This window comes from Ursus arctos, unplaced genomic scaffold (assembly GCF_023065955.2).
Source record: "Ursus arctos isolate Adak ecotype North America unplaced genomic scaffold, UrsArc2.0 scaffold_31, whole genome shotgun sequence".
Classification (NCBI taxonomy): domain Eukaryota; kingdom Metazoa; phylum Chordata; class Mammalia; order Carnivora; family Ursidae; genus Ursus; species Ursus arctos.
The window spans coordinates 8,878,344-8,901,194 of NW_026622997.1; the positions used below are offsets into that span (position 1 = coordinate 8,878,344).

The 22,851-nt window shown below is 40.5% G+C and overlaps 1 long non-coding RNA gene across 16 annotated transcripts in view; it reads left to right on the plus strand.

Annotated features, from left to right (window-relative positions):
• Window positions 1-22,851, plus strand: part of LOC113264411 (uncharacterized) — a 119,916-nt gene that overhangs the window by 17,918 nt on the left and 79,147 nt on the right. The gene's annotated exons all lie outside the window — the stretch shown is intronic.

Below are 22,851 nucleotides of genomic sequence, written 5' to 3' on the forward strand. Positions count from 1 at the left end.
GTGTTGTTTCCTTTTGTTTTTCTTGCCTTTTTGAGTTGTTATTTATTTTCTTCCTTTTAAACTAATGAAAGTAGTTAGATCTAAGACTTCTTCTTTGAGTAGAGTTTTGAACATATTCCATATGTTTTGAATGTAGTTTGTAAATAGTAATTTTAATTTCCCCTTTGTCCCAGGAAGAGAGTTCTTTTAGTCTCTGTGTGTGTGTGTGTGTGTGTGTGTGTGTGTGTGTGTAAGCATGGCCAGTCTCATTTCTTTTGCTCTCTTTTCCCTCGGTCCCTCCCCGCCTTCCTCCTTGTCCTCTTTTGTATGCACACTATATTTTGGGGTTTTTTTTTTTTTCATCTTTTGTGATGATTTCAGTAAATGATGTTTATTTTTGTTTGTTACATATATAATTAAACATGCACTTCTTGATTTATAAAATCAAGAATGAAACCACACTTTAAACTCATCCCCATGCATGGAAACACATTTATCGTGCTTTTATTTCTCTAATCCTTTCTTTTTCAATTTCTAGTCTTTTAAAATGTAATCAGGGACTGCAAACACAGGTTTCTCTTTCTGTCTGGATGTATAGTTTTTTAAAAAGAATTTTTTGGGGGTGAAATACACCATAATTATAGAAAAGTATGTAAAATCTATGTTCAACTTATCAAATATTTATTACCAATTTTCATTATTAAAATACTTTTTTAAGAATGGTTTTGTCCTTTGTGGTCAATTTAGTATCATCTCTACGATGACTATTTTAACTTACTGTTACATTTTAAATTAGTTTTAATACTCAGTGTAATTATTTTTATATTTTGCCAGTAATTCTCAATCTATGTAGAGTAATGGAATGAGAACCTAATAAAATCGTCAAGGCTATGATACATCTTTGAAAGATAATGCATGATTCACATGTACAGTTTGCCTACCCTTTTCATGGGATTTAAGGGTACCATTCAGCACAGTGAGGAAGTAGGGGCTTTGGTCTCTTATTTAATGAGTTCCTATTTTTCCTTTATCTCATAGTCTGTTGGAGTACAACTGAAGCCATGTAAAGCTACCTTCGTGGTGTCATTCGGGGTCTTGGATCCTCTTTGTGGTCAGTTAGCACAGAAAAAAGAAGTTTGATGATTTAGCTGGAACTTTTGTTCACTTTTTTTTTTTTTTTTGGATTAGGGAGAAAATTTTGAATGCTTCATTTCTTATTCATCTGTGTGTGTTTAAATAAATATCTATATAACCTCCTTTGTGAAATTGTTCTTATTAGATAAATTCTAGTTAACAGTGTCCTTTCAGTAAATAACTTTGCAGCATAAGCGAGGACAGATCACTGATACTCCTGCTGGTTTTAATTGACAAGAAAGAAGCCTATACATTTAGAGAGAGATGCTCAGTGAGCCCGAAAGGTAGTAAAAAAGAAATGTACACAATGCAGGTGACAGAAAGTGGCAATTATGGTTTTTTCCTCTTAAAAGGGTGTGTGTGCAAACTATAACAAGTAGGGAGGTTAATTTAGGGAGAAAAAAAATTTAGTGTTCTGAAGAATGAGTGAAGCTGAATAAGGTAAATTTTTAACTGAAATATGACTGACTTTTAATGTGATGGTAGAACAGAACATGGGGAAAATGCAAAGGTTGAAAACGGAAAGAGGATTTATAAATGTAGCAGCAAGAATGGGGATAAGTAGATGTAAATTACAAGGAGAACGAAGACTGGTATTTCGTGTGAAATTGATCATATTCATGCGCGAGTTGTACAGGCTGATGTGTCAAAGTTGTCCAGCCTTTCGCCTTACCTTCACCCTCTCGTTTCCTCTCCCCTCCACCTTCCCTTTCCTGTTAGTGGATCCTTAAATTTGTTTACCAGAGTATTCCCCAACAGGTAGTAATGGCCTATTTTTAATAAGGCTTTTATTTTATTTTATTATTTATTTATTTTTTAAAAAGATTTTATTTATTTGACATGGAAAGAGAGAGAGAGAGAGCGCAAACAGGGGGAGCAGCAGGCAGAGGAAGAGGGGGAAGCCGACTCCCCACTGAGCAGGGAGCCCGATGTGGGACTCCATCCCAGGACCCTGAGATCATGACCTGAGCCAAAGGCAGATGCTTAACCAACTGAGCCACCCAGATGGCCCACTTAACAAGCTTTTTAAATAGAAAACATGTAATAGGATATATCTAATAAATCTAATAAAAGAACCGATAATGTTGTGAGGTTACGATATTTTATATTGCTGTAGTTATGTATGGCTTAATAACATAGGCTATTAGTCAATATATGGCGATTTAAAAAGTTAGCCAATTCGCACAGACCCTCAAAATCATTGACTAGCTAAATTATTGAGGCTTCATGCTGGAATTTTAATTTTAATATATATAAAAACTGTATTCAAGTTGAACCCTCATAAAAGATATAAATGAGAGCCAACCATATGTGATTGGCCTCTCGTTGGAAGTTGCTTGCCAGTGTCAACCTTGTAGCAGGAATTCTACCATCGGAATCGACTCCACAAGATATTTATGAGAAATGTACATCATAGTGATCGTTTTTTTGGAGTGGTAGATGCGGTTCACTTTAACATTATAAAGCAGGCAAATAAATAAAAATCCTCAGAAGTTTTTAAATTTTAAGTTTTTTTTTTAAAGATTTTATTTTATTTATTTGACAGAGAGACAGCCAGCGAGAGAGGGAACACAAGCAGGGGGAGTGGGAGAGGAAGAAGCAGGCTCATCGCGGAGGAGCCTGATGTGGGGCTCGATCCCATAACGCCGGGATCACACCCTGAGCCGAAGGCAGACGCTTAACGACTGAGCCACCCAGGCGCCCCTAAATTTTAAGTTTTTATTCAAGTTTTACATGCATATGATTTAAAGAGCCCACTGATATTATAAGATTTGTCAAGGCAAAGAGCAATCTTCAACATATCTCCCCTGCCATGTCAGGTACTTTCAACTCTTTTAGCTGATTTTGGTATATTGCCTTCCATACTTCTAAATAATATACTTATATACTTTTTAATATGAAATTTTTGAATTTTAGATATTTGCCTATTGACTTCCCACTCTTGAAGATGAGGATTTATCTTACTTCCTTCCCCCTGCCTTCCCTTCCATCCAATTTACCCGATCCCTTCATCCTAATATAGTCATGTTGTAATTCTAAGTGGATTAATATTCAGAGCTTAATTATTCTGATTCTTTTTGCTATTAAGATCCAAACTATGTAGTAGTTGTGATTATTTTTCTCTCCTGTACAGCTTTTTGTTTTTCCTAGAGATTATGAGGTTCTTGTTGTTTGCTTGGTGAGTTTTCCATGTACTTATTACTAACTGAACCCTAAATTCTTCACCATTTGTCTAAATCTCTCAACACATTCATCTGCATGAAGTAGTTTATCATCTTATCTTCCAAAAGAAGTCTCTCCTGAAACCTTTTATCTGTTTTAGTCTTGACCTGTTGCTTTCTGTTGGTGCCAGATGTCATCCAAATTCTCCCTTCACCATTGTGGCAGATATTCCCTTTGCCTCTCTCTAGTGTTGGAAATCTTGTTTCCTATGTTATGTGTCATTCTCTTTCTTGGTTTACTTACTTGTTTTTGTAAAGCATATCTTCCAGTGGCTTTCTGAACATTGCGTGTAGAAAGTAAATTTTTGAGATGGTGCGCATCTCGGTTATCTTCTGGCTACCGGTGTTACTATTAAGAAAGCAGGGATATTCTGATATCTGACCTTTTCATATGGGGCCTGTTTATTTTGTCTTGCTTTCTTCTCTGAAAGCCTGTAAGATCTCCTCTCTGTGTCCAGTGTTCTGAAACTTCACAATGAATCATCACCCTTATGCTGGGTAAATCTTCACCATTACATTGGGCCTCAATAAAGAGTTATCGTGATGGACCAACTGAACATTCTCCCCAGCTCAGATCTTCTTTAGAAAACAGAGGGGAGGGGGATGGGGGAATGGGATAAGCTGGTGATGGGTAGTAAGGAGGACACATATTGCATGGTGCACTGGGTATTATACGCAAGTAATGAATCATGGAACTTTACATAAAAAGCCAGGGATGTACTGTATGGTGACAAACATAATATCATAAAAAATATTATTATAAAAAAAAGAAAATGGTTCTGGGCCCATCCAGCATGAGGCCCTGAAGATCAATTCCATGCATCATGCAACATGCATAATAGAACACGTATGATGCGTCCTATCCCAAAAGTATTTGTGAATGTCTTCTACCACCTATATATAACATATAAAAGAAAGTTTCCCTAAAGTCAGGCACTCGAAGGAAAATGAGAACAGCAGCTTGTGTGTATGTTGGCACCATTTAATATTTGCAAAATTGAGTCCCAAGAAGTAATTACGGTACTATGGTTCTCAAATTTTGCTATGCATTGGAATCACCTTGCGATCTTTAAAATGTACTGACGCCTAACTCCCACACTCTAACATTCTTATTTAATTGCGATGGTGTGAAATCTGGGCATTGGGATCATTTAAAACTCCCCAGGTGATTCTAATGTACAGCACAGTTTGGAAGCCTGTAAAGAGAATGGCTGATTGGGAATCCTGGATTGTGGTCTACATAGTTGTATGGGCATTTTTAACATTATTTTAGGGGAAATCCATCTCTAAAACTGTTAATTAAAGTGGGATCTGAACATTTTTCATTGGGATCTGAAACTTTTCACCTGTGCAAATTTTTGATTTCACTACACGAGTTCTCATTTATTTCAGGAATTGAAATAAACTCCACCAACCACCACCACCAACAACAACAAAACAGAAGAGAGCCTATATTGAGTAATAGCATTTTGAATCATTTCAGCACTTAAATAATCTGTGTTCATCGCTGTACAGGCCACTGAACACATAGCTATCTCAAGCTTAATTTTTGTCCCTGATGATATTATTTCTTTCAATCCTAAGTTCTTTTTTTTTTTTTTAAGATATTATTTATTTAACAGCAAGAGAGAGAACACAAGCAGAGGGAGTGGGAGAGGAAGAAGCAGGCTCCTACCAGAGGAGCCTGATGTGGGGCTGGATCCCAGACCGCTGGGATCACACCCTGAGCTGAAGGCAGAAGCTTAACAACTGAGCCACCCAGGTGCCCCCTTTCAATCCTAAGTTCTTACTGTTCCTGTAGCATCCTATAGCATACTTATGTTGCTGTAACAATTGCTACATCCTTTTAAAATTTCTCAACTACCTGATTTCACACATCAGCGGCTGTGGCCTGTTCACTTTGAAATGCCCAGTACAAGCCTCAGTCCATGGGGAATGCTCAGTACATTGTTGTTAAATAAATAACAAGAGTAAAGACAGATCCCCTGAAAAATAGAATTTTCAGTTTGCTATCACACAAGACACCAGCTTTTTAGTCCTGGAGTCTTTAGTTCTGGGACATGAATTTCTGCTTATGGCTCTGGCCCTGTGAATAATAAAATGATAGAACACCTTTGGTCTTATTCCTGCCCAGGCTGCTAGTGGTCAGGACACTAGTCAGTTTTTTCCTAGGCTGATAATTGGTAGTGACGGCTCTGATTGAAAAGAAATAAGGGGAGAAGCACAGACTGCCTTTTGGAAATGTAATGTCTCCAGCAGGAAGACACCTTTGACAGAAAACTGCCCTGCTTCCCCCAAGAAGCACACACCTGCTTGGGGGTGAACACACATGGAGTGGGAGGGTTGAGTGGGCCTCTGTAGTTTTAGCCAGATTAGTTGCTCCTCAGTGATTAATAAAATATTGTATATTGATGACGGCTGCTTTCCCAGCTACTCTGGGGAAATACACTGATTTAAAGAAGGTACAAGTTATCTATTACTGCTGTGCTTTTAAAATGGGAATAGAAGTATGTTATTTAATTTCCAAATATTTGAGGGTTTTTTTTGTTTTGTTTTTGTTTTTTGCAGAGAGCTTTCTGCTGTTGATGTTTCATTGTGGTCAGAGAATGTACTTTGTATGACCTAAATCCTTTAGAATGTGTCGAGACCTGTTTTATGGCCCAGAATGTGGTCTGTCTGGTAAATGTTATATGTACACTTAAAAAAAATGTGTATTTTCCAATTGTGGCATGAAGTGTTCTATAAGTGAATTCAGTTAGGTTGATTTGGCTGATAGTATTGTTCAGGTCTTCCCTGGCCTTACTGATTTTCTGTTTATTTGTTCTAGCACTTTTTGAGAGAAGGATATTGACATGTCTCACTATTGCTGGGAATTTTTCTACCTATCTTTGTAGTTCTATCAGCTGTGGCTTGAATGCATAAATTTCAGGATTCTTATATTCTCTTAGTCATTATCTTGTCTCCTTTATTATTACACACTTTATCTCCTGTAATATTCATTGCTCTGAAATCTACCTCGTCTGATTTTAAGATAGGCACGGCAGCTTTCTTTTGATTAGTGTTAGCATGATATATCTTTTTTCTGTCCTTTTACTCCTAACTTATTTGTGTCTCTTAGTGAGTTTCTTGAAAGCAGCATAGTTGGACACATTATTCATCTTTAATCCAATCTCTGCCATTTAATGTGATTATTGATATGTGTGGGCACAAAACCATCACCTCGCAATTTTTTTCCTTTTTTTCCCCCATCTGTCACTGTCTATTTACCGTCTTCCTCTTTTTTTTTTTTTCTTTTTGGAGTTATGACTATATTTTATCTCACCTTTTATTACATTTTCCCTTTTATTGGCTTTTATTAGCTCCAGCTTTTTTGTTGTGTTATTTTAGTGCCTGCTTTAGAGTTGATAGTATACATCTTTAACTTTTATCATTCTCTACATTCAAGTGATATTGTACCACTTCACATATTACATCAGAACCCCACGACTGTAGGGGCGTCTGGGTAGCTCAGTCAGTTAAGCATCCAACTCTTGTTTTTGGCTCCGGTCATGATCTCAGTGTCCTGGGATCGAGCCCCACATTGGGCTCCCCACTCAGCGGGGAGTCTGCTTGTCTCCCTCACTCTCTGCCCCTCCCCGCCCCACATACACTCTCTCTAAAATAAATAAATAAATTTAGAAAAAGAGGGGGCACCTGGGTGGCTCAGATGGTTAAGCGTCTGCCTTCAGCTCAGATCATGATCCCAGGGTCCTGGGATTGAGCCCCACATGGGGCTCCCTGAGCAGGGAGCCTGCTTCTCCCTTTCCCTCTGCCTACTGCTCCCCCTGCTTATTCTCTCTCTCTCTCTCTGTGTCAAGTAAATAAAATCTTTAAAAAAAAAATTAAAAAAAAGAACCTTGCTACTGTATCGTTCCGTTTCTCTTCCCCCTTCTGACTTCTGTGCTGTGATTGTCCTTTTACTTCTCCATGTGTTACAAACTCAACAATACATCGTTATTGTTAATATCTCCTAAAGAGATATAAAGAATCGGAAAAGAGTCATGGCATTCACGTACATAGTTACCATTCTGGTGCTTTTAGTTCCTCTGTTTCGCCCCAGGTGTCCACGTGGCATCACGCGCTGCTGGCTGAGAGACTTCCTTTAACCCCTCTTGTGCTGCAGGTCTGCTGGCGGTGCTGTCTCCGCTTTTGTATATTTGAAAAGTCTTCATTTCACTTGAATTTTTAAATTTTAGAATAATTTTAGATTTACAGAAAAGTTATAAAAACAGTAGAGAGAGTTCCTTTATGCCCCTTACGGTTTCCTGGCGTTCATAGCTTACCTCGTCGTGGAACACTTGGAAAACGTAGGAATGAACGTTGACGCATTACTAATAACTGCGCTCGAGATTTTATACAGATTTCACTTGTTTTCCACTAACAGTTTTTTCCTATTCCAGGATCCCATCCTGGGTACTACATGGCACTTAGTCCTCACATATCCTTAGTCTCCCCTGGTCTGTGACAGTTTGAGATTGTCTGATTTTTTTTTTCTTCCATGACGAGACCAAGAATACCACAGAGAAAGTGCCCTTCTTAACGTCATGTCAGGGGTACATTCTACCATCATGAATTCTCACTGGTGATGTTCACACTCATCACTCTGTTAAATTAGTCTTTGTTGCCAGGTTTCTGGACTGTAAAGTTACTGTTTTTTGTTTTTCATACTCTGTCCTTTGAAGCAAGTTACTAAGTCCAGCCCACACTCAAGAGAACAGGAGGTTATCAGGGCGCCTGGGTGGCTCAGTCGATTAAGTGTCTGCCTTTGGCTCAGGTCATGATCTTGGGGTCCTTGGATCAAGCCCCACTTCGGGTTCCTGCTCAGTAGGGAGTCTGCTTCTCCCTCTCCCTCTGCACACCCCCCCCACCCCAGCTCATGTGCTCTCTCATGCTCTCTTGCTCTCTCTCAAATAAATAAATAAAATCTGAAAAAAAAAAAAAAAAAAAAGCAGGAGGTTATGGTCCACATCCTAGAAAAGGAGTATCTACTTAAATTACTTGAAATTCTTCTATAAGGAAGATTTATCTATTCTCCCCAATTTAAAACTTTATGCTATTATTTATTCATATCAATGTGTAGGCTGAAAGCAGCCTCCCAAAGTTGTACATGTCCTAACCCCTAAGCCTGTAACTATGTTACCTTGTATGGCAAAAGGGATTTTGCAGATGTGACTTGGGCACCTTGAAATGAAAGATTATCCTTGATTATTTGGGTGTTCCCTATGTCATTAAGTGTTCGTTTAAGAGAGAGGCAGAGAGGCAGAGAAAGAGACGATGGAAACAGACTGGAGTAGTAAAGACAGCTTCTGGAAGCTGACAATGCTGAGGACTTCCCCCTGTCTTCCAGAGGGAACACAACCTTGATTTTAGCCCAGCGAGACTGGTTTTAGACTTCCAACATCCGGAACTATAAGACAATGAATTTCTGTCATTTTTTTTAAAGATTTTATTTATTTATTTGACAGAGATAGAGACAGCCAGCGAGAGAGGGAACACAAGCAGGGGGAGTGGGAGAGGAAGAAGCAGGCTCCCAGCGGAGGAGCCTGATGTGGGGCTCAATCCTACAATGCCGGGATCACGCCCTGAGCCGAAGGCAGACGCTTAACCACTGTGCCACCCAGGCGCCCCGAATTTCTGTCATTTTAACTGCTAAATGTATGGTAATTGTTAAAATAGCAATGGGAAACAGATACAATTAGTATGGACTCGTGTATGTTTATTTGGGTCACTATTTTTGAAAAATATTTTTGTTGGGTAGCGAATTATAGAGGGCTGCCTGGGTGGCTCATTCAGCTGAGCCTCTGACTCTTGATTTCAGCTCAGGTCATGATCTCAGGGTCGTGAGATCGAGTTCTGAGTCGGGCTCTGTACTGGGCATGGAGCCTGCTTGGGATTCTCCCTCCCATTCTCTCCCTCTACCCCCCCCCTTGCTTGTGTGCACTCTCTCTCGCTCTCTAAAAAGAGAAGGAAGGAAAGAAAGAAAGAAAGAAAGAAAGAAAGAAAGAAAGAAAGGAAAGAAAAGAAAAGAAAGAAAGGAAGAAAAAGAAAAAAATTATAGATTGACAGCATTTTTTTCTTTCAGCAGCTTAAAGGTATTATTTCACTGTCTTCTAGCTTACATTGCTTCTGGTGAGAAATCTGCCATCATCATCCTCTTTGTTCATCTGTATATAATGTGTCTTTTTCTTTCCAGCTACTTCTAACATATTGACCTTATCCCTAGTATTAGCTAATCTGACTATGATACACTGTGGTATAATTTTCTTCATGTTTCTATGCTCAAAGTTTATCGAGCTTCTTGGATATGTGGATTTATAGTTCTCAACAAATTTTTTTTAAATCTTCAAGTGTTTCTTTGAATATTTTTTCCTGTCACCCTTCTTTTCTCTTTTGGAGACCACAATTTCATATACATTAATCTCTCGAAGTTGTCCCACAGCCTACTGGTACTCTGTACATTTTCTTCAGCCTCTTTCCTCTCTATGTGCATTATTTTTGGTAGTTTATACTATTTTGTCTTCAATTTCACTTATCTTTTCTTCTGCAGTGTCTAAATTGCTGTTGGTTCCATCTGGTGAATCTTTCATCTCAAACATTGTATTGTTATCTGTAGAAGTTTGATTTGGGTCTTCCCATGTTCAGTCTTTTCTCTAGTCACATGAACATATGGAATACAGTCATAATTACTGTTTTAGTATCTTTGTCTACTAAGTTCATTGTATGTGTCTTTTCTGGGTCACTTTGGATGGGTTGCTTTTTTTTCTTCATAATGAGTTACATTTTCTTGCTTCTTTGCATGCCTGGTAATTATTAATTGGATGCTAGACCTTGTGAATTTTATCTTGATGGGTGCTAGATATTTTTATATTCCATAAATATTATTGAGCTTTGTTCTGGAATGTGGTTAAGTTATCAAAGAAACAGATTGCTTCTTTTGGGTGCTGTTTCTAGGCTTGATCAGAACAGGGTTAGTCTAGCACTGATTTTCCTCACTATTTAGGCAAAACTCATCTGAGTACCATACTCATTTTCTGTGAATTATAATGTTCTCCACTCTTCCTAGTGGGAGCATGCACTGTTCCTGACCCAGTGTGTCACTGGTGATAGTTTCTTCTAATACTTTTGAGTAGTTTTCTCCTTGCCCTTGGGTAATTTTCTCATGATCGTGTGCCTGGGGAGGACCACCTGCATGTCTCTGGAATTGTCTCATTGTTCGGCTCTCTCTTTTTGATACTCAGCCTTGTGAACTTTAGCTGCCTTGAACTCCCTGAACTCCCCTGTCCATCTCGTCAACTCAGAAAGATCAATGGGCTCTGACCAAGGTCCTCCTTTCTGTGCCATAGTCTGGAATATTCTCCAGGCAATAAGTTGGAGGTAACTGTAGGCATCACTTTATTTGTTTCTCTTCTCTCTGGGATGACTAGCTTGTGCTGTTATCCATTGTCTGAAAACCATTGTTTCATGTATTTTGTTCATTTTTTTCAGTTGTGTCAGATGAGAGAGTAAACCTGGTCTCCTTCACTTCATCTTGTCTGAAAGTAGAAGACTTCTTATTCTTCCCACAAATCATTTTTTAATTGGATGGCTGAACTGTAATTTATTTGAGAATCCTTTGTTGTTTATTTATAATTACTAAATAATATAATTACTAAATTATATTACTAAATATAATTACTAAATAATATTTTATTTTATTGATGTGCTACACCAATCATTTAATAAGGAACCTATTATTTGACACTTGGGCTGAGATTAGTTTTCCTTTTTATAAACAGCCACATATTTGTGATTTGCATAGTTTAACTCCCTACAATATATTTCTGGGTATGGATGACTGACTGTATGGAAAGGGCCAGGTGGCTAGTTTGCCCCTAATGCCCCTATTAATTATTATTTTGAGAGTGTATAGATTCTGTCCTCTGCCTGTCATTTCCCACAAGCAAGACATGCAGAAATGTTCATTCCAGGTCAGAGTTTCCAGAAGTGACCAACCTGGACCACCTCCTTAGTAAAGCAGTTGTCCAGACTTTGATCTCCTTGGAATGTTGGCCATCCAAGGAGGGGCAAAGCTACAGATAGCAGCTCGACTCGTTGCAACAGTATAACAGGTTACTGCGTGTAGATTCCAGCAGTGGGTGCTTTGTCTGTTCTGCGGCTCCTAGACTCCCCGTACATGAGTTGCCCCAATAAGCATATGTCTTGATTGCTGGCTTTGGGTTGTTTCTTGGGTCTCTCTGGGTCATCACCCTCCCTCGGCTTAGAGTCAGCTTGAGTGTGGCTACATACTGGCTCACTGGCTCACATCTCAGTCAGTCACTATGTGTTGCCAGGTTGGGCTCCAGAGAGATGGAGCCAACTTACATGTTGCCCCCACATGTAACTTTTTGGATGTCAAGTCTTCCTCAAAATCACCTATTCTCTTGACTCTTTTATGTCATCTTCTTTGGTACATATCTCCTCATTTTGATGGGACCCTCTGTCATTCCAGGTTCCAGAATTATCGGCACATCTGGCACTCTGGAAAGATGAACATTTAGGCCATTCTGTGGGCGAGACTAGTCTTAATTGATATGGTTTTCTTTCAGCTTTAGCACTCCCCATACTATGTTGCTTAATAACATTCTTCTTCTTCAGTTCATTTGGTTTATCTGTACTCATATTCTCACACCAAAAAACATTTATTTTTCTACTGTAAAACACAAAGCTTTGCATTAGTCTTACCTATTGTAATCATAGCACTCAGAAATCACCATTAGCTCAGTTCTACCATGCGTAGGCGTGGAGAAAGGTGTAGCAACAGACAAAACGTTACACCTGACTCATGAGGCGTTGTTATTGCACTAAGATTTTAGAGCTCTCTTCGTGTAGCCGAGAAACAGAGAACTTGATGAGTTCTTTGCCTCCAGACTCTTCAGTCTGGATGGACCTGCTCCATCAGTACTTTTCAGGAGAATTAAACCAAGCTGGGACTCATGACGGCACCTACAGCCTAATCTTTCATAAGAGGAACCTCTTCGTGCTCAGTGGTATTTATACATAAGTCTCGCATAAAGGGCCACAAGTAATGAGGCAGAAGGAATTTTCTTCATATGTTTTTAACTATGGGGACTCCAGATTTGAGATAAGATTTGCAGTTAGAACAGTGGAATTGTTTTACGAAGTTTTGTTTTTTATTTTTCACTCATAAGATTATTTCTAGAGACAGACACCCAGTATAAATAATCAGGTAGGAAAGTCCAGAAGCGTCAGGAGTCAGATGTGGTAGAGTCAGAGCCCTTTTGACTCTTGATAATATACTTCCACCGTGAACTGGTTAGCCTGTTCAGAAGAATCAATGATAGCTCAAATGCCCAGTATTGCTCTAAGGCATTCTTTCTAAAGTGTTTATTTACTTTGCCTCGAATAAGTTCTTTGCTCATTGTATGTACATATTGAAGAGCATTAAATCATCATGGTGATAGAAGAAATCTAAGTGAGCACTTAGTCCTTTTTTAGATGAGAAATTTAGAGCCAATAGAGGAGGAAGGGCCTTGCCCACAGACGCACAGCCAGCCACGACTGACGCAGGATCTCATCAAGTAGACTGACCCCTCAACCAACGACGTTCTTATTTCCTTAAATAAATAAATAAATAAATAAATAAATAAATAAAACCAGGAACAGCTGACCAGAGTGAGCATCTATGTATATACGTGATAAGCAGGATGGGGAGGCAGGTAGAAATTAGTAAAATTATAGTTAAAATATGAACTAACAAATCTGAAATGACATGACCACACTAGGTTTGGGTACATGTGCTAGACAACTTATTTTTGAAATGAAACACACACACAGAGCTATATATATTTCTTCAAGCCCCTTAACATTGAGACCTAACCTTGTAATCATTGCACTACATACTTGTGTGAAAATATGTGATCTAGGCTCTGAAGGAAAAACAACGTGTATAGCTCTTAACACCTCAGTGGGTGCCGTATAGACTGATTGTCCTCGCCGAGTTCTAATGTTGAAACTTAATCCCTAATGTGTTGGTATTTGAGGGTAGGGGCCATGGGAGGTGATTAGGTCATGAGAGTGGAACCTTCATGAATAGGACTAGTGTCCTTGTGGAAGAGACTCCAGAGAGCTCCTTCACTCCTTTCTGCCAGGTGAGGGCACAGGGAGAAGATGGCTGTCTGTGAATCAGCAAGAGGGTTCTCGCTAGACACTAAATCTGCCAGCACCTTGATCTTAGACATCCCGGCCTACAGGGCTGTGAATACATGTTTAAGTCTCCCAGCGTAAGGTATTTTTATTAGCAGACTGTGGGGATTAAGGCCCTAGGCCTTCAAATTAGAAACATACACAAAGTGGGGCGCCTGGGTGGCTCAGTTGTTAAGCGTCTGCCTTTGGCTCAGGGTGTGATCCTGGCGTTCTGGGATCGAGCCCCACATCAGGCTTCTCCACTGGGAGCCTGCTTCTTGCTCTCCCACTCCCCCTGCTTGTGTTCCCTCTCTCGCTGGCTGTCTCTCTCTGTCAAATAAATAAATAAAAATCTTAAAAAAAAAAAAAACATACACAAAGATAAGCGAACCAAACAACAGAGAAAGGAGGCTTCATTTCCTGTCTCTCTGATCACTGGCCAGTACACGAATGCACCAGGCCATGAAATTCCAGAAAGAACATGTGACCTCAGAGTGATGACAGGTAAATCAAAGTCTTCAACACCAAAAAGGAGCCCATCACCCTTCCTGCTCTTGAGGATCGTGGGGCAAACAGAAGCTCTCTGCAGCCTTCGTACAGGAACAGTGCTTCCTTAGAATGCTAAAAAATGCTTGGCTCTGGCTTGGAGTTACTATTTTTCTTTAAAAAACAATTCAGCAACTTACTCCTGCCAGCTTACTCTGTGCGCGTGCTAGAGTAGACCTGCAAATTCCATGGTCAGTAAGGTAGACATAACGCCCACCCCAATGAGTTTATGATCTGCGGGGGTGAGCCAGGTATTATTTTAATACAATTGGTTATATGTATAGATATATGTATCTATAATATGTGTTCATACATGTGTATATCTGTGTTTGTGTATTCCTTGAACTGAAAATTTATGATTATTGCTTTTTGCTCTTGGAAATATAGGAATAGTGTCTATTAGATACCAAATATCTTCCTTTCCTTTTTTCCTTCTTCTCCTCCTCCTCTCCCTCTGTCTTTTTTCCTTTCTTGTGTTTCCTTTTTCTCTCCTCCTCCTGCCCTGGGGAATTGGTGGATGAGAAGAGGAACAAGATGGTGCCCACTGATGAATGGAACAGCATTCCCTTCCTCAGCACTGACATCAAGGGGATTTTGGTTACATGTAGGCATCCATTGTCTCTCCACAGGGCTCAGTTCAATGTTAAGTGTTACCTTCTTCTCTTCCTCTGCCTGGCCCCCAAGGGCCATGACAGTGGGGTCCCACTTTGCTTCTCTAACATTACTTCTTCCATGTCTGACCAGTACCAATATGAATGTTAGAAAGCTCTTTTGGGCTTTTTTTTTTAAGCAAGTTTTTATTAGAACTAATACAAGAGTATGAAAAGAGGAGGATGAAAGTGGGGAGAGAATAGGGCCTGAATTGGATGTTAGTTGTGGAAACACATCAATGTCTACATTGAAAATTTACATTTAAAGAGTGAAAATATATATATATTATTTGTCCTTTAAAAAAAAAACAGACATGTTTGGTGGAAATAAAACTAAGAAACCCAAACAAAACTCCCCCATAAACCGAAAATCTCCTTTTTCAAAACTTCTAGACAGCTGAGGCTGTGGCTTTGGAAGAGTGGAGAAATGGTGTTATTGACCTTGTTTTGGGGTTTAGGTGGCAGTCCTATGATGTTCCCTATAACAGAGATATCATGTGTAAACTTTACAGCACTCAACATTGACCTTGTGACAAAAACAGCAGATTGCCTTTCTGGGCAGTACCCGGTGCGACCGCTCATCGCCAGCGCTGGGACTCTCGTCTAGTGAAGACTGTAGAGAATTCGGTTTTCCATGCAGAAATCCTCCAGAGTCAAAATCTGCCTCCTTCTCAATTCCAGTCATTGGTTCTACTTTGACCCGCATGGAAGGTGGTCCTCCCAGTATTTGATGATGGCTTCATTTGTCTAAAACTTTCTTTTCCAACCATTTCCTCAACTGGCAGTTTTTGAGTATCACCAGAATTTTGGCTGCTCTCAAGTGTTGGCTCTGCAGTCAGACAGAAGCCTTAAGCCCTTAGCTCTGTCACTTACCGTACTGGTTAAATGGGTTTCTAAATTTGTAAGATGGCGTTAAGGGTCATGTAATGTAAGGTAAGGCAATGGAAGATAATGGCATAAGTGCTTAGGAGAGAGCCTAGCGCATGGCAAATGGTAGCTACTACTATAATCATTACAAGGGTTATTTTTAGCTATCTTTGTCAGTGCCCCTAGCCGCAACACTCCAGATGTGGTCCTACAGCTCAAAGTAAAAATGAGCTATTAGTTCCACTCCCTTGTTCTCTGCAGGGTGCTTCTATTAGTGCGGTCTACATGGTTGTGCTCTAAGAAGACTCACATTTCTTAATCTTTAAATATGAACTTAAATTCAACCTAAATTCCATTTAAAGCTCCCATCCCATCTAAGGCAAAATTTCAACACCATTTCCATCTCCGGGGTCACAAGCTTATGTGACAGGGAAAAGATGAGGGTGCAGCCTCTGATCCACAGGATCACCGAGTTTCTGCTGGCAGCTGCATTGATCGAGCCTACGTGATGTTCAAAGTCCTCCGTAGTTACTGCAGAGGTGGGACTACCTTTTCAGTGCCTCGGAGGCCTGCCATCTTCCCAAAGGGGCCACCAAGGAATATGGTCTGGCTGTCCTTCTCTTGAATCCGAAGTCCCTTGTCTTTACTTAGCCTAGGGGAAAATATCTTTTGCATGCCTCCAGCCACCCTGAAACATTTTTCAATTCTTCCTCTTCCTCATCAACCTTTGAAATGACCATTGCAAAGTCCTTGGACTTTTACAGAGGACTTTGACTTTTTTTTTTTTTAAAGATTTTATTTATTCATTTGCTAGAGAGAGAGAGACAGAACACAAATGGGGGAGAGGGAGAAGCAGACTCCTTGCTGAACTGGGAGCCTGACATGGGGCTCGATTCCAGGACCCTGAGATTATGATCTGAGCTGAAAGCAGATGGTTAACCATCTGAGCCACCCAGGCACCCAGAGGACTTTGACTTTAAGCCACAAACTTAAACTGGGCAGTTCAGTTGGTTAAGCAATCCAACTCTTGATTTCGGCTGAGGTCATGATCTCACTGTTGTGACACTGAGCCCCACATCGGACTCCGTGCTGGGTATGGAGCCTGCTTTAGATTCTCTCTCTCCTTCTGCCCCTCCCCCCATTTGCATGCACTTGCTCTCTCTCTCTCTCTTTCTAAAATAAATAAATACAATCTTTGAAAAAAATACATGCTGAGATCCCTCCCCAGGACAATTGTTAAAACTCCCCAAATGACTCTATTGTGCAGGCAGGGTGAGAAAGTCCTGGCCTCCCGCCCAGGGCTCTCAGGTTTTACCATGTATCAGATGCACTCGGACATTTTGTTAGAACCCAGGTTGCTGAGTTTCTATCTCAGTTCGTTGGAGATGGCGAATGCGCATTTGTATTTCCAGGAAGTTACCAGGTGATGTGGATGCATGGGGGCTACACTTTGAAAACCACTGACCTCTCACCCATAAGAATGGGGATGGGGGCATCAGAATCACCTGGGAAGGGCTATCAAATCATACCCATCCCCTTATGTTATGCTCTGGTTGGAAGAGGTGGCATCTGTATTTTAGAAAACTTCCTGGCTCATTTTACTCACCCTCCTCTTCTCCCACTTGCAATTGAGAACCACTGTTTTAGTTTCCACGTCTTTCTGGATAGAGCTTCTGCCACTCAGACGGTTACCTACCTCTACAAGCCTTCATTCTTATACTCACATCGTTTCTCACAGCTAAAATGCCTTTCTCGGCATCCAGATTGGCAAGGAAGAAGTCAAACTTTCACTATTTGCAGATGACATGATACTCTGTGGAAACCAGAAAGACTCCACCAAAAAATTTCTAGAACCCCAAATATGAATTCAGCAAAGTCACGGGTTATAAAATCAATGTGCATTTCTATATACCAATAACAAAGCAGCAGAAAAAGAAATCAAAGAATAGATCCCATTTGCAGCTGCACCCAAAACAATAAGATACCTAGGAATAAACCTAACTAAAGAAGTAAAAGATCTCTACTCTGAAAACTGTACAACACTTAATGAGAGAAATTGAAGAGGATGCAAAGAAATGGAAAAGCATTCCATGCTCCTGGACTGGAAGAACAAACATTGTTAAGATGTCTATACTACCCAAAGCAATCTACACATTTAATGCAATCCCTATTAAAATACCATGAGCATTTTTCACAAAGCCAGGACAAACAATCCTAAAACTTGTATAGAACCACAAAAGACTCCGAAAAGCCAAAGCAATCCTGGAAAAGAAAAACAAAACTGGAGGCATCACGGTTCCAGATTTCAAACTATGTTTCAAAGCTGTAGTTATCAAGACAGTATGGTACTGGCACAAAAACAGACACATAGATCAATGGGAGAGAAGAGAGAACCCAGAAATGGACCCTCAACTCTCTGGTCAACTAATCTTTAACAGCAGGAAGGAATATCCAATGGAAAAAAGACTTAACAAATGGTGTTGGGAAAATTGGACAGCAACATGCACAAGAATGAAACCAGACCACTTTCTTACACCATACAGAAAAATAAATTCAAAATGGATGAAAGACGTCAATGTGAGACAGGAAACCAACAAAATCCTTGAGGAGAACAGAAGCAATAAGCTCTTTGACAATGGCCATAGAAACTTCTTACTAGGTATGTCTCCTGAGGCAAGAGAAACAAAAGCAAAAATGAACTATTGGGACTTCATCAGATAAAAAGCTTCTGCCCAGTGAAGGAAACAATCAACAAAACTCAAAGGCAGCCTATGGAATGGGAGAAGATATTTGCAAACGACATATTTGATAAAGGGTTGGTATTCAAAATCTATAAAGAACTCACCAGACTCAACACCCAAAAGCCAAATAATCCACTTAAGAAATGGGCAGAAGGCATGAATAGACACTTTTCCAGAGAAGACATCCATATAGCTAATAGACACATGAAAAGATGTTCAACGTCACTCATCATCAGGGAAATACAAATCAAAACCACAATGAGATACCACCTCACACCTGCCAGAATGGCTAAAATTAACAACATAGGAACAACAGGTGTTGGTGTGGATGTGGAGAGAGGGGAAGCCTCTTACACTGCTGGTGAAATGCAAACTGCTGCAGCCACTATGAAGAAGGTGGTTCCTCAAAAAGTTTAACATAGAACTACCCTATGATCCAGCAATTGCACTACTAGGTATTTATCCAAAGGATACAAAAATACAGATTTGAAGGGGTACATGCACCCCAATGTTTATAGCAGCATTATCCGCAATAGCCAAATCATGGAGAGAGCCCAAATGCCCATCCACTGATGAATGGATAAGGAAGAAGTGGTATATATACAATGGAATATTACTCAGCCATCAAAAAGAATGAAATCTTGCCATTTGCAATGATGTGGATGGAGCTAGAGGGTACTATACTAAGTGAAATAAGTCAGGCAGAGAAAGACAAATACCATGTGATGTCATTCACCTGTGGAATTTAAGAAAGAAAACAAATGAATATATAGGAAGAGAGAAAAGAAAAAAAGGGGAGAGGGAAATAAGTCACCACAGACTCTTAATGATAGAGAACAAACTGAAGGTTGATGGGGGGATGTGGGTAGGGATGGGCTAGAGGGGTGATGGGTATTAAGGAGGGCACTTGCTGTGATGAGCACTGGGTGTTGTATGTTAAATGATGAATCACTGAATTCTACTCCAGAAATCAATATTGCACTGTATGGTAACTAACAAAATTTAAATTAAGAAAATAGAAAAAAATAAAACCGTGGAAAGTGAAACTGCAGATAAGGAGGAACTACTGTATTACTGGGTTTATTTATGAATGTATTCCAGTATAAGCACAATTAAAATCTCAGTCTCAGATGAAACACTAAAAAAATTAAAAACTAAAATAAAGTGCCTTTCTCCTTCCACTGCCAAAGCCCCAGCCATCTTTCACTAACTAAGACCCTTATATTTTCTCTGATGTGGGCTCTGATCTTTTTTTTTTTAATATTCAATTTTTGTTTTTAAGGGGGTGTGAGGGACAGAAGGAGAGGGAGAGAGAGAGAAGCTTAAGCAGGCTCTGTGCCCAGTGTGGAGACTGATGTGGGGCTTGATCTCAGGACCCTGAGATCATGACCTGAGCTGAAATCAAGAGTCGGATGCTTAACAAACTAAGCCACCCAGGTACCCCAGTCTCTGATGTTTTTATCTATCCTCTGAATTCTCGTCGTATCTACAAAGTTGTGAGGCACTAGGGTGTAGAATGTAGTGCTTAATGATGTACTGTGGTTTTTTGGTAAAGATTTTATTTTTTTATTTGAGAGAGAGAGAGAGTGAGTGGCGGGGGGAGAGGGAGAGGAGAGACAGAATCTCAAACAGCCTCCCCGCTGAGCTCAGAGCCCAACGCAGGGCTCAATCCCACAACCCTGAGATCATGACTTGAGCCGAAACTAAGAGTTGGTCGTTTAAAAGACTGAGCCACCCAGGTGCCCCTGATGTGCTGGTTTTAATTATTCCTGGGTCGTTTCATCTGAATTATGAGTAGCCATGGTTGTGTTCCCTTCATATTTTCCTTGGTGCCTTTTGTGCTATGTGTTGATTAGGACCTCAGTAAAAAGAATCATAAAATGTTAGAGTATTTGCCTAGGAGAGCAAATAAATCAGACTCTTAATGATAGTCAACCTGTTACACGGACAAAGATTGCAGAGTAAAGAATCTTGAACTCTACCCAAGGGGCATTCCAGAGCCCAGGGGCCAGCTGGCAGTGATTTTGTGGTGATAGGCTCTAGTACTTGGTGTGCTTTCCGATACACAAACCGTTCTAATTACTAATTAGAAAATGAAACAACTTAGAATTATTATTTTCCTTGCAAACCACACAATATCTCCACAAGTACAATTAAGAGGAAAATCTCTGTTTTTTCCAGAAGCAAATTAGATACAGAATAGCGTCAGGTGTCATAATACCCAAAGCCTTGAACTTGTTCTGACTTGTGTTTTCGTCCACTCACTGGGCCTGTCCTCATTTATAGTTTTACACGCTGCATAATTAATAATGCTCACAAGGGATGCCATGTGTCGAGACAGATCAGGGATTGACGAACTGCGGTGCCTGGGTCAAATCTGGCTCCCACCATTTTTGTAAAGAAAGTTTTATCGGAGCAGTAACACCCATTTGTTTACTTGTCACCTGTGGTGCCTTTCACTCTACAATGGTAGAGTCGAGTAGTTACAATGGAGGCTGTATCAGTCTGCTAGAGCTGCCGTGACAAATAGCACAGACTGAGGAGCTTAACCGTAGAAATGTATTTTGTCACAGTTCAGGAGGCTAGAAGCCCAAGATCAAGGTGTCAGTAGGGCTGGTTTCCACTGAGACCTCTCTCCTTGGCTTGCAGATGGCCGTCGTCTTCTCCTTGCATCTTTATGTGGCTGCCCGTTGGTTTATGTGTGCCTGCGTCCTGATCTTTTCTTCTAAGAACACCAGTCAGATTGGATTAGGGTCCATCTGAATGACCTCATTGTAACTTAATCACCTCTTTTAAAACCCTGTCTCCCAAATACAGCCATATTCTCAGGGGTTCAGGACTTCAACGTGTGAATTTGGTGGTGGCGGGGGCCAGGGGTGGAATTCAGCCCATAATAAACCAAATGGCCACCAAGCCTAAAATATCTCCTATCTTGTCCTTTATGGAAAAAAGCTTGTTGACCTCTGTTATATACTGTAATTTCTCGCAGAAGATAGAGTAAAACACAACTCCAGAATTGAACCACCTCCTCCCATGAGCAGCTTTGGCCCTGGCTGGAACTCTCATTGCAACTGTGTCCTGCACCATGCTGCCACACTCCTAAGCAGAACTGTAGTGGGTCCATTCCCTTCAGAGACCACAGCCACGACCATTCCATAATTAACTAAAACTTCCACTTTCAGGAAGAATCACTATCTTGTCACCCCATCCCCTCTTTTTTGCAACTTCCATCACCAGTGTAAGCACTTGGTCCTCTTTTGAGGCTGTGTTTATCAAAGAAGCAAACTTTTTATCACTTCGTGATGGTTGCTAAGTATGTTAAGGGAGCAGGGAAAGCATGGTCACCTCTACGTATGGAGGCAGAGGCAGGCTGGCCCACGTACGGGACAAGCGTCTTGCTTCGTAGCAGCTGCTACTCAAATGGGGCCCCAGAGACACTACCCGTGGTTCCATATCATGTAGACCTTTGGCAGTGCTTCAGGAAATTCAAAATGCGGATGGTAAGTAAAGAAATGACAAGGGTCCACTTGATTGTTACCAATTGGAGAAGTAATTCAACTAGGCCATGGTCAACATGCGTCCGTAAGACTCAGCCATGGCATTTTAAGGAGAACTTTAAGAATCTAGGCAAAAGCTCCTAGAATTTTCTATTATCTTTGGAGATTCAGATATGTCTACTAATTAGGTCTCCAACTGGTATTTCCAAAAACAGGCTCAGCAAGTAACTTCACCTGGAGTGGGGTTGCTCCCAGAGCCTACGTCCCTGGCATAATAAGAAATTTATAGGAGCGGCAGAGATTCAATTTGTCCAAACCTTATCTATTTACTGAAGAGGAAACTAAAACCAACAAATGGAGAATCAATTGGAAGTTACATGAGGTCATGGCCTAACTGTAGTTTGGCACGCTCCCCTCTGCGCTTGTCCAGTGTCCTAGTAAATATTTTCCATCCTGCTGTCCCCTGCAGCTATAAGGGTAAATGCAGTTTCTCAGGGAAAACTACCCGTTGCAGGAATTTGGAAGCATTACCAGAATGGTGGTGCTGTGGTGGATTTTGATAAAAGATGGTGAGGTTTGTGTCATTTGCAGACATAAAGATTTCCCTCCTGAATGCAGGCAGCAGCCCTAGCACTGATGTCACAGTGTGATAGAAGAGGCCCAAGAGAAGTCTTTGTCTTGGCAGGTCAAAAAGTATAAAATTTGCGGGTAGGAGGTTTGCTTAAGGAGATTATGGCTGCCCCAGAGATCCCAATCTCTCCTGTGAGTGTTAAGCAGCATCTGGGACCAGCTCACTGGACTGAGAACTGGGCACAAAGGAGTAGGCCTGCAGATGGCTTTCACACAGGAAAAGTGATGAGCCCGAGGTGGACGTTCATGTGGTCATTCACTGAACCACTGAGCTCCTACTGGGTGCAAAATCCTGGGTATATCAGACCAGCACAGCTAGACCTGATCTTAGCTCTTTGTAGCTTTCAGGAAAGGAAAGGGGGCA